Source organism: Lampris incognitus, chromosome 3 (assembly GCF_029633865.1).
Source record: "Lampris incognitus isolate fLamInc1 chromosome 3, fLamInc1.hap2, whole genome shotgun sequence".
Lineage (NCBI taxonomy): Eukaryota > Metazoa > Chordata > Actinopteri > Lampriformes > Lampridae > Lampris > Lampris incognitus.
In genome coordinates, this window is record NC_079213.1 from 110427197 (window position 1) to 110443802 (window position 16606).

A 16606-nucleotide genomic window follows, 5' to 3' on the forward strand; every position below is an offset into this window, starting at 1 on the left:
TCCAGGAAACGTGGTTATTGCCATGTTGGATAGAACTGATGTTCAGTTTTTTACTCAAAACTTAATTGTGCAATTACCCCTTAAAGAATACAGGTGCTTTGTATTTCTTTGGGTCCAAACATGGAACATTTGTTTTGACTGGCAACTCGTTATTCATACAAGAAGCTGAGGATAATAATTGTTTTCACTTCTCCTTATATCCCCACCAGACTAGCTCTGTTGGAGCTGCAGCAAAGTTGTGTCTTTGAAGGTCATCAGGGGCGTCTGTTCCTGACCTATGACCTCACTGCCCTGGAGCAGCAGAGGTACTATGAAGCAGGCGTTCTGATTGGCTGGTCACTGGCTCAGGGCGGGCCTGGCCCTCGTTGTCTACACCCCACACTCTACCAGGTAGCCTACTTTTAATACTTTTTTCTTTTTTTTTACCAGATCACAGCACCTGTGATCACTTGGGGGATGGCTATTTAGGTGCTGTTTTATTGAATTATTGAAACCATGAGCACGTCAAGTGGTCCAGTGTGTCCCCCTTTTCAAGGGCATTTTCGTCTATACTTGTTTATTGATGATAGTTTACTTAATTGAAGAGGCCCCGTTTGCCTTTTCTAACTCTTTTCTGTCATAGCCCTAACTCTGCTTCCTGTTCATGGGTGTTTTTTGTCAATTTTTTTTTGTTCCTGCAGCTGATGTGTGGTCAGAATCTGTCTTTGGAGGACTTCAGCTGGAAAGACATTGCTGATGCTGATGCACAGATCAGACTAAAACAGGTAACACACATTTTTGTATTTGTACTCCACTCTTGTGCCAGCAGTCAAAGGGCATACACATAAAAACTACTCTTTCGTTAGATTGCGTAAATAATTTGATAATATAACAATTTGAGACTGGGAGTGGCTCCAGAAGGCGAGGGGGGACTTTTATATGTCCTCCTCTCACCGGTCTCACCTGCTGAAGCCACTCTCCCAGTTTAGTTCTCCTATTAGAACAGGGACCACTTTCGACTTCACCTTCTACATCCGTTCCAGTTCTTCCTTCGTCCCTTGGTATTTCTCGATCTTTTCATGCTTCTTCTTTCTGATGTTGCCGTCAGCAAGGATTGCCACATCTGTCACTTCTGCTCCTTGTCAACTGCCATTATGTCTGGTTGGTTGGCCAGCACCTGCTTGTCCATCTGGAACTTGAAGTCCCACAGGACCTTAGCTCTGCTGTTCTCAACCACCTTTGGTGTTTCCCATCTGGAGTTGGGGACTTCCAGTCCATATTGGGCACAAATGTTCCTGTACACTATCCTGGCCACTTGGTTATCCCTCTGTGTATGCTGTCCCAGCCTGCATCTTACACCCTGCGACTATGTGATAGACTGTCTTAGGGGCATCTTTGCACAGCCTGCACCTTAGATCCTGTCTGCTGTGGTAGATGCCTGCCTCTGTGGATCTGGTGTTGAGTGCCTGCTCTTGAGCTGCAATGATCAGAGCCTCTGTGCTGTCCTTCAAACCAGCCTTTTCTAGCCACTGGTAAGATTTCTTGATGTGAGCCACCCCCTCTATCTGCTGAAGATGCATCCCATGGAGGGGCTTGGTCTTCCATGATGTTGTCTCTTCTTCCTCATCACCCTCTGTCCTCTGCTGACTGCGGTGCTCACTGAGCAGTTTGTCCAGGGGGACCATCTTCCTGATGTACACTTGGATGCTCCTTGTTTCCTCCTGGGCAGCGGCTCTGACACTCACCAACCTTCAGCTGTCCTCTTTGCTGCTTGTACAGTCTCAGGGTGCTAGACTTTGGGTGGAATCCTCTGTGCATTGTGAGAATTTTTCATATCTTAACATAAAAAAAAATAATATACACTACCGTTCAAAAGTTTGGGATCACCCAAACAATTTCGTGTTTTCCATGAAAAGTCACACTTATTCACCACCATATGTTGTGAAATGAATAGAAAATAGAGTCAAGACATTGACAAGGTTAGAAATAATGATTTGTATTTGAAATAAGATTTTTTTTACATCAAACTTTGCTTTCGTCAAAGAATCCTCCATTTGCAGCAATTACAGCATTGCAGACCTTTGGCATTCTAGCTGTTAATTTGTTGAGGTAATCTGGAGAAATTGCACCCCACGCTTCCAGAAGCAGCTCCCACAAGTTGGATTGGTTGGATGGGCACTTCTTTGAGCAGATTGAGTTTCTGGAGCATCACATTTGTGGGGTCAATTAAACGCTCAAAATGGCCAGAAAAAGAGAACTTTCATCTGAAACTCGACAGTCTATTCTTGTTCTTAGAAATGAAGGCTATTCCATGCGAGAAATTGCTAAGAAATTGAAGATTTCCTACACCGGTGTGTACTACTCCCTTCAGAGGACAGCACAAACAGGCTCTAACAGGTACTATTTAATGAAGATGCCAGTTGGGGACCTGTGAGGCGTCTGTTTCTCAAACTAGAGACTCTAATGTACTTATCTTCTTGCTCAGTTGTGCAACGCGGCCTCCCACTTCTTTTTCTACTCTGGTTAGAGCCTGTTTGTGCTGTCCTCTGAAGGGAGTAGTACACACCGGTGTAGGAAATCTTCAATTTCTTAGCAATTTCTCGCATGGAATAGCCTTCATTTCTAAGAACAAGAATAGACTGTCGAGTTTCAGATGAAAGTTCTCTTTTTCTGGCCATTTTGAGCGTTTAATTGACCCCACAAATGTGATGCTCCAGAAACTCAATCTGCTCAAAGAAGTGCCCATCCAACCAATCCAACTTGTGGGAGCTGCTTCTGGAAGCGTGGGGTGCAATTTCTCCAGATTACCTCAACAAATTAACAGCTAGAATGCCAAAGGTCTGCAATGCTGTAATTGCTGCAAATGGAGGATTCTTTGACGAAAGCAAAGTTTGATGTAAAAAAAATCTTATTTCAAATACAAATCATTATTTCTAACCTTGTCAATGTCTTGACTCTATTTTCTATTCATTTCACAACATATGGTGGTGAATAAGTGTGACTTTTCATGGAAAACACAAAATTGTTTGGGTGATCCCAAACTTTTGAACGGTAGTGTATATATATATATATATATATATATCCATCCATTTTCCAAGCCGCTTATCCTAACTAGGGTCACGGGATGCTGGAGCCTATCCCAGCAGTCATTGGGCGGAAGGTTGAATGTATATATATATATTCCAACCCTCACCTATGGTCATGAGCTTTGGGTAGTGACCGAAAGGGTGAGATCGCGGATACAAGCGGCTGAAATGAGTTTCCTCCGTAGGGTGTCTGGGCTCAGCCTTAGAGATAGGGTGAGGAGCTCGGACATCTGGAGGGAGCTCGGAGTAGAGCCGCTGCTCCTTCACATTAAAAGGAGCCAGTTGAGGTGGTTTCTGGGATCTGATCAGGAGGCCTCCTGGGCGCCTTCCTTTGGAAGTTTTCCGGGCACGTCCAACTGGGAGGAGACCCCGGGGTAGACCCAGAACTCGCTGGAGGGTCTACATGTCCAATCTGGCCTGGGAACGAACGTCTTGGGATCCCCCAGGAGGAGCTGGGAGGGCGTTGCTGGGGAGAGGGACGTCTGGAGTGCCCTACTTGGCTTGCTGCCACCACGACCCGACCCCGGAGAAGCGGCTGATGAGGACGAGATAAGTTCCTCCTGTTAGTCATTCTCAAGCATGCACATTCCACTATTTCCCCTTGTAATGCACTAATATTTACATTTGGATGCTTTGTCACTGACACGTTCACTCTCCCACACAAACATGACCTTTTGCGACCTGCTGTGCAGTACAACTGTAGGATGCTTTCAAAAAAGTTTTGCACCTTTGTCCACGACAGTATGAAGAGAGGAACCTGGCGAATAGATGCAACATATCAAAACCTCTCCCATTAATCCCTGCTTTCATGTGTACCCAAACCATACTGGCCTGCAATGCCATATTGTTTACTTGTATACACACACACACACACACACACACAGAAAAAGGTTTTTCCGGAAGCTTTTTCACTGCTCCTCTTACTCTTTTCCCTTCCCTCACCACAATTCCTTCCCCATCCAGAAATAAATGGAAGGCAGCAAGAGGAGTGATAGTGTGGGAGAGGAGGAAGCAAAAGTGTGTGTGTGTGTGTGCGTTAAATATCAAAACTTGAAGTTGGATGTTGAGTGTTTTTCTTAACCTGCTTCACATTTCATCTGCGAGTGAGACGGCTGTGAGCACGGCAGGACAGTTTCCTGGTCATGAAGCCGAGGACTGCATTTTGGACTTATGCGACACTCCCTAATCCTGTTCTGTCCTCCCCCCCCCCCCCCCCTTCTCCCATAGCTGCAAAGTTGTACCAATGTTAAGCTGCTGTCTGCTGGTCTATGCGACTGGGTGACGAGCTGTGGACTCCCTGGTATCTACTCAGCCTGCACTGCTGACCTACCAGCCTTTTATACTCGCTTGGTCAAATATTACATCTACCACAGGTACGACACAAACACAAAGACATACATGCACAGCCATGTGTTTTATTAAACACAATCTTCTTAAGATCTTGGTGATCTCAGTCTTTTTGCTGTGTATCCCCATATTTCTTCAATCTGACAGTGAAAGTCTTTACTGCCTTAATTGTTTAGCCTTCGGTTGTGTGTTTATGAGCTGTGCAGTCAGCCACTCCAATACAGTTCAATGCAAAACACTTAAAATGGAGCCTGTCCTTTATTTATTTATTTATTTATTTATTTATTTATTTTTACCTCTTCTCCAGGGTGGCGAGTATGGTCACCCAATTTACAGAAGGCCTGGACAGCTGTGGTGGATTGTGGGACATGATGCGCTCCCACTGGGAGGTATTCGTGCCGGTGATGACAGCAACACAGTGGCGACCTCTGACCTTGGAGGAGTTCGCCCAGCTCTTCGCTATCTGCTACAGCCTCCCGGACACCCAGATCAGAATAGCTGAGGAGACGACGGCTGCGACCTGGACAAAAGTCCTTGCCATGGTGAACGGTAAAGAAGGGTTTGGGACTGAGAGGACAGCTGGAGGAGAGGGGCTTTTGGTATATTTTGCAACCCCTGGTCTACAATGGCCGTGGTTTTCAGCCATGCTTCTTGCAGCAGAAACGGTCTTGTTTTAATCACTGCTGCTCTTCTACATAGTTTACAGTGTATGTAGGTAAGCCTCTCAGCTGCATCAAATATGGTCCCCGTTACCTGTTGAATTGTTGTTTTTTTATTTTTTTTAATCTTTTTCTCCCCAATTGTATCTGGCCAATGACCCCACTCTTCCAAGCCTTCCCGCTCGCTGTTCCACCCCCTCTGCCGATCCGGGGAGAGCTGCAGGCTACCACATGCCTCCTCCGATACATGTGGAGTCGCCAGCAGCATCTTTTCACCTGACAGCGAGGATAAATATCTGAGTCTCATCACCAGCCAGTCAGACTAGCTTGGTCTAGTCAGAAAGGCACGAACTGAGGAAGCCTCTTGGATGAGAGGCGAACCGTCTTCACGGATATATACCAAGTCCAGTTGCACTTGATTCAACTCCTTTGGATAACCACGACCTGGATGAATGAGAACATTCACAGGCCTGACGGTGAGGAGTTTTGTCAGGGGGACGTAGCGCGTGGGAGGATCATACTGTTCCCCCTCCTCCCCGGACAGGCACCCCAACCGACCAGAGGAGGCGCTAGTGCAGAGACCAGGACATACCCACATTCGGTTTCCCACCTGCAGACACGGCCAATTGTGTCTGTAGGGACGCCTGACCAAGCCAGAGATAACACGGGGACTCGAACCGGCGATTCCCATGTTTGTAGGCAACGGAATAGACTGCCACGCTACCCAGGCGCCCCTATTGCATTGTGCTATACTGCAAGTCCAGTTTCTTGTACGTGAGCAGAAACTTGGTGTTCTTTCCAAAATATAAGATTTGAAAGATTGATATTTTATTTTTTCTATTATTATTATAGCAAATAAAAGCAAGTGCCCATCTGTTTGCCACTGGCATTGTATCAACAACATGTATAGGTGAACTAAACAAAATGATTATTCTAACAAATCTGGATGCTTGTGTTTTCATAAGGCCTGCTGCATTTTGTAAATAAGTCTGTAGACCTATATGGTAGCCCAACCCCATCATTTCCCTGGCTTGATACTTTTGAATTTGTGGCGAAACTTGGAATCGCTTTGGACACAGAGGCGTCTCATTTGGCCCACATGCTGTCAAAAGTGTAGACCTACAGTAATAAGTGATCTCTAACATGGCATAGTGATAACCAGGAAAAATAAAATTAAAAAAAAATACAGTTTCCTATGTGTCAGTAACGTTTCCTCCACAATTTCAATTAGATGGCAAGACGGATTTTTCCTTTGAAGACCTCCTGGCCTTCATCACAGGAGCTGACCATATTCCACCTCTTGGCTTCCCCAGTCCCATTTCTCTGCGTTTCTACAGCCAGGTTGGTTTTGATTTTAAATCCCCACCATAGTCCTGTGAAAATGATTCCAAACCCACATTTAGGTCATGTGACATGGGTGTTTGCATTTACCAAAGTAAAGTACTGAAACCAGGAGAGAGAGAGAAATGGTAGAAGATTTAGCTGAGGAAGTTTGCCTGAACACGTAACACGTTTTTAAGGTCTGGTTGTGTTTCAAGGTGAAGTTCCTCCTGGGCAGGTGTCCCTGTAAACTTCTATAGGAAGGTGACAGGAGCAAGGCTGGATTACGGACCGGGCATGCCGGGCGAGTGCCCCCAGACCATGAGGGGCGCCAAAATGTCAGGGGTATTGTGTTCACGTATAGTAGGGATCCCCACTAATACCCTACGAGGGGTGTTTGTTCCAACCCTGCGTTGCGATGCAGGTCCCAAGCTAGTCTCTATTGATGCGGGGGCCCCGAGCTACAGTCTCTACTGATGCGGGGGCCCCAAGCCACAAAGTCTCTATTGATGCTGTGAGCTGCTATTCTCGTCTCTGTTTGTTTTGTGAGTCAAAATTGTGTTGTACTTTGTAGTCGCCATCCAAATCCCATGCAGATTGGCATAGCGTCGTCTACCATGTTAGGTATTTGCATTAGTTTTACATTTAACAGTGTTTAGTATTGTTTGCGTAGCCTATCTGACGGGGAGGGCAATGGACGTGCGTGCCCCGGGGCCCCGTGGTGGGTTAATCCAGCCGCGGACAGGATATGTTTGCACCAGGTGTCAAAACCAGCTTAACTGACTCCTGAGGTTCACCCTGATCTGCTGAACTCCTCACCCTGTCAGAACTCCATCCTTCTGCAGAAAAGTCATATTCCCATTGCTTGTCGTTGCCCAAAGCTTGTTGCCCATTAATGAGGGTCGGCACAAAGACTGACCACTAATCCATATTTTAAGTTTTTGGCTCGGCTTCCCTTTGACTCATGTAGTAAGTAGGTGCTTGTATCGGACCATTGTGGCAATCTCGCAATCCCTGTTAGGTTTACTTGTGAGTTAAAAACCCAAGATACCTGAAATGCTTCATTTGGTGTCCGTTCCATTCCTTACCAAAGGAGCAGCCCATCTTTTTCTAGAAAAGAACTTGACTTTATACCAGGAAAAAGCTCAAACATTTATAATGGTGGCTGCATTATCCCAGCAGTGTGTGTGTGTGTGTGTGTGATAAATAAATCTCCATGCATGCTGTTATTTCATATTCTCAGTCTATTTTTCTTAGCGTGCCTCCATGTTGGTCTTGTCTTCATCATTTCTGTTTGCGTCTTTATTTATATCTTGTTTTTTTTCATCCTTTATATTCTATTATCTACTATTATGACTTTTGGATTGTTTCGGCTGCTCCCGTTAACAATCCGTTAGGGGTCGCCACAGCGGATCATCTGTTTCCATCTTGTCCTGTCCTCTGCATCTTCCTCTGTCACACCTTCCTCTTTTCCTCTTCCCTGGTAGCTCCAAGTTCAACATCCTTCCCCCCAATTTTTTGTATTCAATTATATGCCGTCACAATTGTTCAATTTCCCAAGATCATTAAACTTTGAATTAATCAAACTATGCATGCACAAGTAGTTTTGTTTTGATTATTTAATGACAAGTCATATTGAATATATATATATATAATTTATATTTCACAGGCATCTGTGCCCTAAATAAAATCTAACAGTTACATATTTAGTCTAATTTAATTTTTTATCAGTCTTTAATATTCTTGTCTGTTTTTTTTTATTTCTGAAATTTCCAGATTTCCCTACCGAGGTGATTAAATCCGTGACTTACTTTTTCAGGATGTGGACATGTGGAGTGTGCGTCTGCCGTACGCTTTCACTTGTGCTCTGGAGTTGTTCCTGCCGAGGGGAGTGGTCCACACGAAAGAGCTGCAGGCGCTGCTGAGCCGAGCCGTGCACGAGGCCTTGGGCTTTGCACGCATCCGGCCTGGGGCGGACGCTAAGAGGTGGTGATATGAAATGGAGGTGTAGGAAGCAACTGCCTTTCTTGACTGTGCACTACATTTACTTTTTGGAGAGGTCTGTTAACATGGCGGTGCTACAAGGTTGCTAGAGGATGCAGTACAACTTTTGGCTTTTGTTCCCCGGGTAACACTGAGAAATGGAGGTATGTCAGTGGGGTTCATTGTGTGGACAGTCACTAAGATGATAACATTGCCAGTGACATACAGTGTGGCCTAGCTACCTTTGTGTTGGAAAAATGAGTGCTGGCCTGTATGTTTTAAAGTCATTGTGTTGCTCATATGGTCAAATAAAGCTTCTTTTGAAGCTTATTCACAAGATTTGAACAAATATGAGCTGGGTAATGAACTGACACAGGCTGCTGTAGTTCACCGATCATAAACTGTGTTGTCTCTGTGATGGACTTGAATATGTAAACTTACCAACCAATAGTTTGATGCAGTTACTGACTACACTCGGTGAGCTTCAATACGTTATAGGTGCTGCAAATTAATAGGTATTGTAAATTATGTTCAGTAATTTAGGAGTCATACTTGTGTTGATGAAACTGAAGAGATGATTGTGATAAGGTAAATTCGGTGTAAACTTGAGTTTTTAGAATTAATCATTCACAATGGAAATTTATTTAGCCCCATGTACCGTTTCCAAATGTATTTTGCAATACCACGGTAGTTCTTTTCCTACATTTTACAGCTGTGATATTATCGACAACCTCCATTTTACAGCTTTCTGTTGGCTGAACATGCTGGCAACTTAGTTTTTCTCACATTTCTCAAAAGTAATGTATATTTCTTCTATTTGCTGATCTCTGTGTACAAATATAAGACAATATGACACGGATTAATGGTAACAAGTTCACTTCTGTATATTTCATACATTTTTCAGATAGCCACATTCAGGGAAATGATCTCATCTTGCTGTTTTACTTTTCATTGTCTGTCAAATATTTAATAATAATAATAAACTTTATTTATATAGCACTTTTCTAAACAAGGTTACAAAGTGCTTCACAGAACAGGATAGAATTGTTAGAAATGACACACATACCAAAAAAAAAAAAAACTAAGAATAAAATAAAAAGCACTAACAAATAAAATCAAAATAGAGCGAAAGGGGGGAAATCAATTATTTAATCAAAAGCTACAAAAAAGATTATAAATAAAAACCGTATAAATAAATAAAAACAAATGATGAAATATTTGTAAAAGCTTTCATAAAAGATTTAAGATGAGATTTAAAAGAAGCTAGAGACCTGGTTTGTTTCAGTTGAATAGGAAGGGCGTTCCATAGTGTGGGGGCTCTAACAGCAAAAGCCCAATCATCCTCTGTGACAAACCGAGACCTGGGAATAACCAGCAGCTCTCCATCTGTGGATTGTAATGGTCGAGAGGGCGTATGCCAGGTCAGTAAATTGGATATGTAAGTAGGAGCAAGCCCATTTAAGGCCTTAAAACTGAGCAATAATATTTTAAAGTCAATCAGAAATATAACGGAGCCAGTGTAGGGAGGCAAGCACACAAGTAATATGGTCATGCCTTTTTGTCCCGGTAATGAGCTGAGCAGCGGTGTTTTGTTCCTGCTGGAGACAGTGGAGGGAGCCCTTGCTGATAGCAGAATAAAGTGCAGTGCAATAATCAAGCCAAGAATAGATAAAAGCATGTACAACTTTTTGCAGATCGGCAATTGATAGAAATGACCTAATTTTAGAGGTTACCTTGAGCTGGAGAAAGCATAACTGAACAACAGGTTTGATTATCAAAACTGAGGTAAGCATCAATTATTAGCCCAAGATTCCTAGCAGCCTACTTAAGACTACCTGACAGACCACCACGATTAGTATTGAAAGGGCTGATGGAATTTGGGGGACTGAACAGAGTGACCTCAGACTTACTAAATTTAAGAACATTTTCAGACATCCAGGATTTAATGTCAGAGGCATGTTGTGAGCTTTGCGAGGCTGCTAGGATCTGTGGGGTTTAGTGGCATGTATAACTGAGTGTCATCAGCATTAAAAATGATAAAACACATCATGATTTTGAATGACCTGCCAAGGGGCAGCATTTATATAGAAAACAGAAGGGGGCCAAGAACTGAGCCTTGAGAGACACAACTCAACTGAGCCATCGAGGAAGTAGTCACCCAGATCAACAGAAAAAGTTCTGTTGGAGAGGTAAGAGCGTAATAAACTAAGAGCCGAGCCCTAGTCTCTAAGCGATGTAAGAGGATACTGTGATCAACTGTGTCAAAGGCAGCACTTGAGTCTAAAAGAACTGAAATGAGCAGTTACCTCTGTCTGCAGTCAGCAGTAGGTCATTAGTGACCTTAACTAGAGCTCTGTCAGTACTATGAAGTGCTCTAAAACCAGACTAGAAACTGTTAAAAACACTTAGTATTCATTGAAAGATATCAGTTGAGAGGAAGTTACTCTCTCCAGTACCTTGGATAAAAAAGAAAATTTGGAGATTGGTCTGTAGACACTTAAGGACAGGGGCTCTAAATTAAGTTTCTTCAGCAATGGGTGAACAATGGCCTGCTTAAAACTGTCTGGAAAAGAACCAGCGGCCAGAGAATTTTTAAGAATTTACAGAATAACAGGAATAACGGTTGAATATACCTCCTTGAGCAGGTTGATGGGAATGTCTAAGGTGCAGGAGGAATTCATGTTGGAGACTTTATGCTCTTAACACTGAAATTGCAATTGGCTGAAACTGAGTAGAAGAGGCAGAATTAACACGGGGGATGGAACAAATGCAAGAGCCTGGCTCGATTTGGGACCTGATATTCTCCACCTTGTCTACAAAATGAGAGAAATGTTCCTAACAACTCAGCATCGGGTTCAAAAGAAAAAAAGTGGAGGGCTCAATAACAGAATCAATTAAGAGAACCTCAGGATCCTGGTTATTTCTAGATATAATTTCAGAGAAGTACACTGATCTCATCCTTAACTGCCTTTTGGTAAATTAACAATTGGCTTTTAAGGGTGTTGTGTGCTAATTCAGATTTGTTGACCTTTCATTGTCATTCAGACAATGGAAGGTCAACACTTCTATGGGTATGAGTGTGATCATTCAGCCAGGGGAGGTTATTTGATTTTTGTTTCCTAGTTTTAAATGGTGCAGTTTGGTCGAGGATGGATAGGCACTGATCACTGCATGAATTTAACAGTGCATCTGGATTGAGAGGGGATATCGAGGGATTGAACGATGATGAATTAAAAGCATCAAGGAATTTAACTGCAGAACCAGCATTGAGGATGCGACGGCGTGTTTTCGGGTAGCGACTAGGAATAGAGAGCTGTAGTGGAACTTTGAAAACAACATCTTTATGGTCAGTTACAAGCACATCCACCAGATTAAGACACTTGAAAGAGAAACCAGACGAGAGTAAAAGGTCTAAAATGGGACCTTTGGAATGTGTGGTCCCTTTAACAGATTGAGTGAGGTTAAAAGAGTCTAAGGTCCAAAAAAATGTGAATTTTATTATTCAATGTAAGTAATATTAGTATTCAATGTAAAACAAAAAAACTAAAAGTAGAAATGTACAGTTATGCACTGCATTATCTAACAAGATCACAAAGCCATCAGAATTTGGAGATGGGAGGAGACATAGCAGGGCAGCAAAATGCATTACAAAACATTAAAAAAAAAATTAAACGGGCCACATTCACTCTTTTTTTTCTCCTTTTGAGCGGCCTGGAAAGTGCTGAAATGTCCCCGGCTGCAAGTGAAAGTGCTTGACATTGAGGCTGAAGAAAATCTGACTGTGGAAATCCATTTGAAAATAATCTTGCATGCATGAGGAAAATAATTTATATATAAAAATGAATCGATTAAATGAGGCAAGAGTCAAGGTAGAAATGAGAAATGCAAGCTCTTTTGCTTCAGAGTTCTCGGACTCGGACTCGGATCAAGATTTAATTTCATGCAATCCAACAGTTAGTTTGATTAATGAGCCACCCTAGTTATATCTTGATTTAACTTTTGTATACATACATGATAACACAGATTTCACATTTGACATTGACTCTTACCCATAATCATTGTGTAGTTGCAAATAATTTACAAAGATTACTTTTGCATCAGCACCGTCTAAGAAAAGCTTTTCTTAAGGTGGTAGCCATACATAAAAAAAAAAGAAAGGTGGCTGAATGGCAACCTGGGTCACCAGATTGGACAACGTTTAAGTCATTTTCGGTTTTTTTTTGTTTTTAAACCATGGGAATAAACCCCATCACTTGGATGCTTCTTGGTCCAGGAGAGTACTTGGCTAAAGCTGCATTTTGCATCATACAGTCGCCAGCAATCGGGACACAATCAAAGTCACTATTACTGTTGATTCCTATAATCAATCCCCCAATAATGGAATAACTAGTTTAAAAATGAGAGCTGGACGGTGGCACAGTGGTTAGCGCAATTGCCTCACAGCAAGAAGGTCCTGGGTTCGAGCCCCGGGGTAGTCCAATCTTGGGGGGTCGTCCTCTGTGTGGAGTTTACATGTTCTCCCTGAGTCTGCGTGGCTTTTCTCCGGGTGCTTCGGTTTCCTCCCACAGTCCAAAGATGTAGGTCAGGTGAATCAGCCATACTACATTGTCCCTATGTGTGTGTGAGTGTGGGGTGTGGGGCTGTGATGGACTGGTGGCATGTACAGGGGGTCTCCCCGCCTGCTGCCCAGTGACTGCTGGGATAGGCTCCAGCATCCCCACGACCCTGAGTGCAGGATAAGCGGCTTGGATAATGGATGGATGGTTGGTTTAAAAATTGGAATAGTGAACATATGGCTTTTGGGATGGAGTGTTGTGCATTTAACGTGACGCAAGAAGGTAAATGAGCACAGATTTAAGGCTTTGATTCTGGACCTTTGTTGACCTGTGTTTCAAAACTTAGAATTATAGAGCTACAACATCAAAAAGAACAAATCCTGGTTCTCTGTGCTAACACCCTTGTATCTTATAGACGCCTTTAATTGCCTCTCAGAACTTCCTGAACACTTTTCACTGTGATCGTGTGGGCAGTTCCGTTAAGAAGGTTATCTTCGAAGAACTAAAAGACGACACAGAAAGAAAAGAAAAAATCAGTCATGAATTCAGTTCGGCCTATCAGTGGGCCTATCGACACCAGAAACCACATCAGTGCGAGTATGTGAATTTGGATCTTGCATGTAGAAAAAAAGGAATTATCCCCATTTCATTTCAAAGACCCGCTGCTGTTACCCACTGAACGTATGTGTTTTAGGATTTTCCATCTTATCTGGTATGTACTTGAGGATTATCTCTGACAGGGTATAGCACACGTAAACCGGTCTCTTATCATTCTCTCTCACCGTCTCCCTCTTGGTTACCTTTTCAAGCTGCTGAGAGACGCTTTCATTGGTAAATGTACCAATGGTAGTCACCTTGACCTGTAGATGTGCCAGAACTAGCAAGGCTGTGAGGGGTTACACAAAAATTGATGTAAGCAAAGCAGTAAAAGCAAAAGAATAAGACTGAATTGTGTTGTTCAGATTTATAGCTTTTATTTTGGCCACGTGTGTGTTTATAAAAGGGCTGTTATTGGAGAATCCTTGGTACGTATTGATTCCTTAAACACATAGCTGTCTGTAGACTACACTACTGTGTAGTGTAATTGACGTTAGACATTGACGTAGACATTATTGAATCAAAAGAACCATAGTGGTGGTGCACAGTTTTGTATTGAAACAAAAATACTCAAGTGCCACTTACGTTCAGAAGTAGTCGTGATTGTAGATGTGGTCGGATCCGAGGTTATAAAAATGGTTGGTGACGTGTGGGTAGTTGTGGTTGATTGGGTTGTAGCTGTAGTTGTTGGAGGGTCAGTTATGGTTGTGAAGAATGCAGTTGTGGTTGTTGGGGATTCGGTCGTTGTTGGTGTTGCAGTTGTAACAATTCTAGTTGTTGAGGAGTCAGTTGTAGTAGTTGGGAGGGTAATTGTAGTTGTTTGGGATGTAGTTGTAGTAGTTGGGGGTACAGTTGTAGTTAGGGGGTCAGTAGTAGTTGGGGGTGTAGTTGTAGTTGTTTGGGATGTAGTTGTAGTAGTTGGGGGTGCAGTTGTAGTTAGGGGGCCAGTAGTAATTAGGGGTGTAGCTGTAGTTGTTGGGAATGTAGTTGGGGGTCCAGGTGTAGTAGTTGGGGGTGTAGTTGTAGTTGTTTGGGATGTAGTTGTAGTCGTTGCGGGTGTAGTTGTAGTTAGGGGGTCAGTAGTAGTTGGGGGTGTAGTTGTAGTTGTTTGGGATGTAGTTGTAGTAGTTGGGGGTGCAGTTGTAGTTAGGGGGCCAGTAGTAATTAGGGGTGTAGCTGTAGTTGTTGGGAATGTAGTTGGGGGTCCAGGTGTAGTAGTTGGGGGTGTAGTTGTAGTTGTTTGGGATGTAGTTGTAGTCGTTGCGGGTGCAGTTGTAGTTAGGAGGTCAGTAGTAGTTGGGGGTGTAGTTGTTGGGGATGTAGTTGTAGTTTGGGGTGCTGTTATGGTAGTTAGGGGTGCAGTTGTAGTAGTTAGGGGTGCCGTTGTGGTAGTTAGGGGTGCAGTTGTAGTAGTTGGGGGAGTAGTTGTAGTCTGTATTCCAGTTGTAGTTAGGGATGCAGTTGTTGGGGATGTAGTTGTAGTTTGGGGTGCTGTTATGGTAGTTAGGGGTGCAGTTGTAGTAGTTTGGGGTGCCGTTGTGGTAGTTAGGGGTGCAGTTGTAGTAGTTGGGGGAGTAGTTGTAGTCGGTATTCCAGTTGTAGTTAGGGGTGCAGTTGTTGGGGATGTAGTTGTAGTTTGGGGTGCTGTTATGGTAGTTAGGGGTGCCGTTGTGGTAGTTAGGGGTGCAGTTGTAGTAGTTGAGGAAGTAGTTGTAGTCGGTATTCCAGTTGTAGTTAGGGGTGCAGTTGACAGTGGAAAGGCAGTTGTTGTTTGTGGTATAATGGTCACTGATGTAGTTGTGGTCATGTGGGGTGTTGTGGTTGTTTGTGGTGTTGGTGTGGTAACTTGAGGTGGAGGTGTGGTTGTGATAGCAGTTGTAGCAGGCTGAGGTGTAGTTGAGGTAGTCTGTGGTGTAGTGTTTGTGTGGCTAGTGGTTACAGTAGTTTGTGATGTAGTTGTGGTCATTGGTGTAGTTGTAGTAGTTTGGGTTGTGGTTGTCTGGGGTGAAGTTATGGTCATTTGGATAGTTGTAGTAGGCTGAGGTGTAGTTGTTGTGGTCGGTGTTGTTGTGGTGATTGGTGCAGTAGTGGTTGTTTGGGGTGCAGTAGTGGTTGTTTGGGGTGCAGTAGTGGTAGTTTGGGGTGTAATAGTGGTAGTTTGGGGTGCAGTAGTGGTAGTTTGGGTTGTAATAGTGGTAGTTTGTGGTGCAGTAGTGGTAGTTTGGGGTGCAGTAGTGGTAGTTTGGGGTGCAGTAGTGGTAGTTTGGGTTGTAATAGTGGTAGTTTGTGGTGCAGTAGTGGTAGTTTGGGGTGCAGTAGTGGTAGTTTGGGGTGCAGTAGTGGTAGTTTGGGTTGTAATAGTGGTAGTTTGTGGTGCATTAGTGGTAGTTTGGGGCGTAGTAGTGGTAGTTTGGGGTGTGATAGTAGTAGTTTGGGGTGCAGTAGTGGTAGTTTGGGGTGTAGTAGTGGTAGTTTGGGGTGTGATAGTGGTAGTTTGGGGTGCAGTTGTGGTGGATGGGACTGTAGTTGCTCCTGCGGTAGTTGAGAATCCAGCTGTGGCTGCAGTTAATGATGGCAGACAAAGTTTTACCATGATTTCTTTCACACCATCACAAAACCATTTGGCCTACTTCAGAACTGTCTTGTGTCATTTCTCTTTATCTAAATCAACCAACACAACAAATTCATTTCATGCTCAAATTCGGCTGACTGACAAATCCTGATTTGATTTAATCTGTCAAAGATAAAACACGAGCATCCAGAGTTGAACCACCGTAATCGGTTCTGAGGTCCAAATGTGCACAGAAAAACACAAAAGGATCCGAATAAGTGGAACTGACATGTCAGCATTTCAGCGTGTATCCAAATGTCAAAGAGAACATGGGGAATGTTGACATTTGGATATGCAGGAGGAGGAGGAGGAGGAGGAGGAGGAGAGGGCCACGTGAAAAAAAAAACATTTGCCTTCTGAGTGTCATCTCAGGAATCTGGATCATCTCAGTCTCACAACTCTATATCGGATTTCATTGTTTGCTCGATCAAGAGAACTCAAATACACTTTTACGTACACGTGGCCCGA

The 16606-nt window shown here is 43.4% G+C and overlaps 1 long non-coding RNA gene across 1 annotated transcript; it reads right to left on the reverse strand.

Annotated features, from left to right (window-relative positions):
* Positions 1–11851: 11851 nt before the first annotated feature.
* On the reverse strand, positions 11852–14252 carry LOC130109515 (uncharacterized). Its single transcript, XR_008810006.1, has 3 exons — positions 14113–14252; positions 13731–13816; positions 11852–13432 (listed from the first exon to the last, which is right to left on the reverse strand). It is a non-coding gene; the product is annotated as an uncharacterized LOC130109515 (long non-coding RNA).
* Between the last annotated feature and the right edge of the window lie 2354 nt (positions 14253–16606).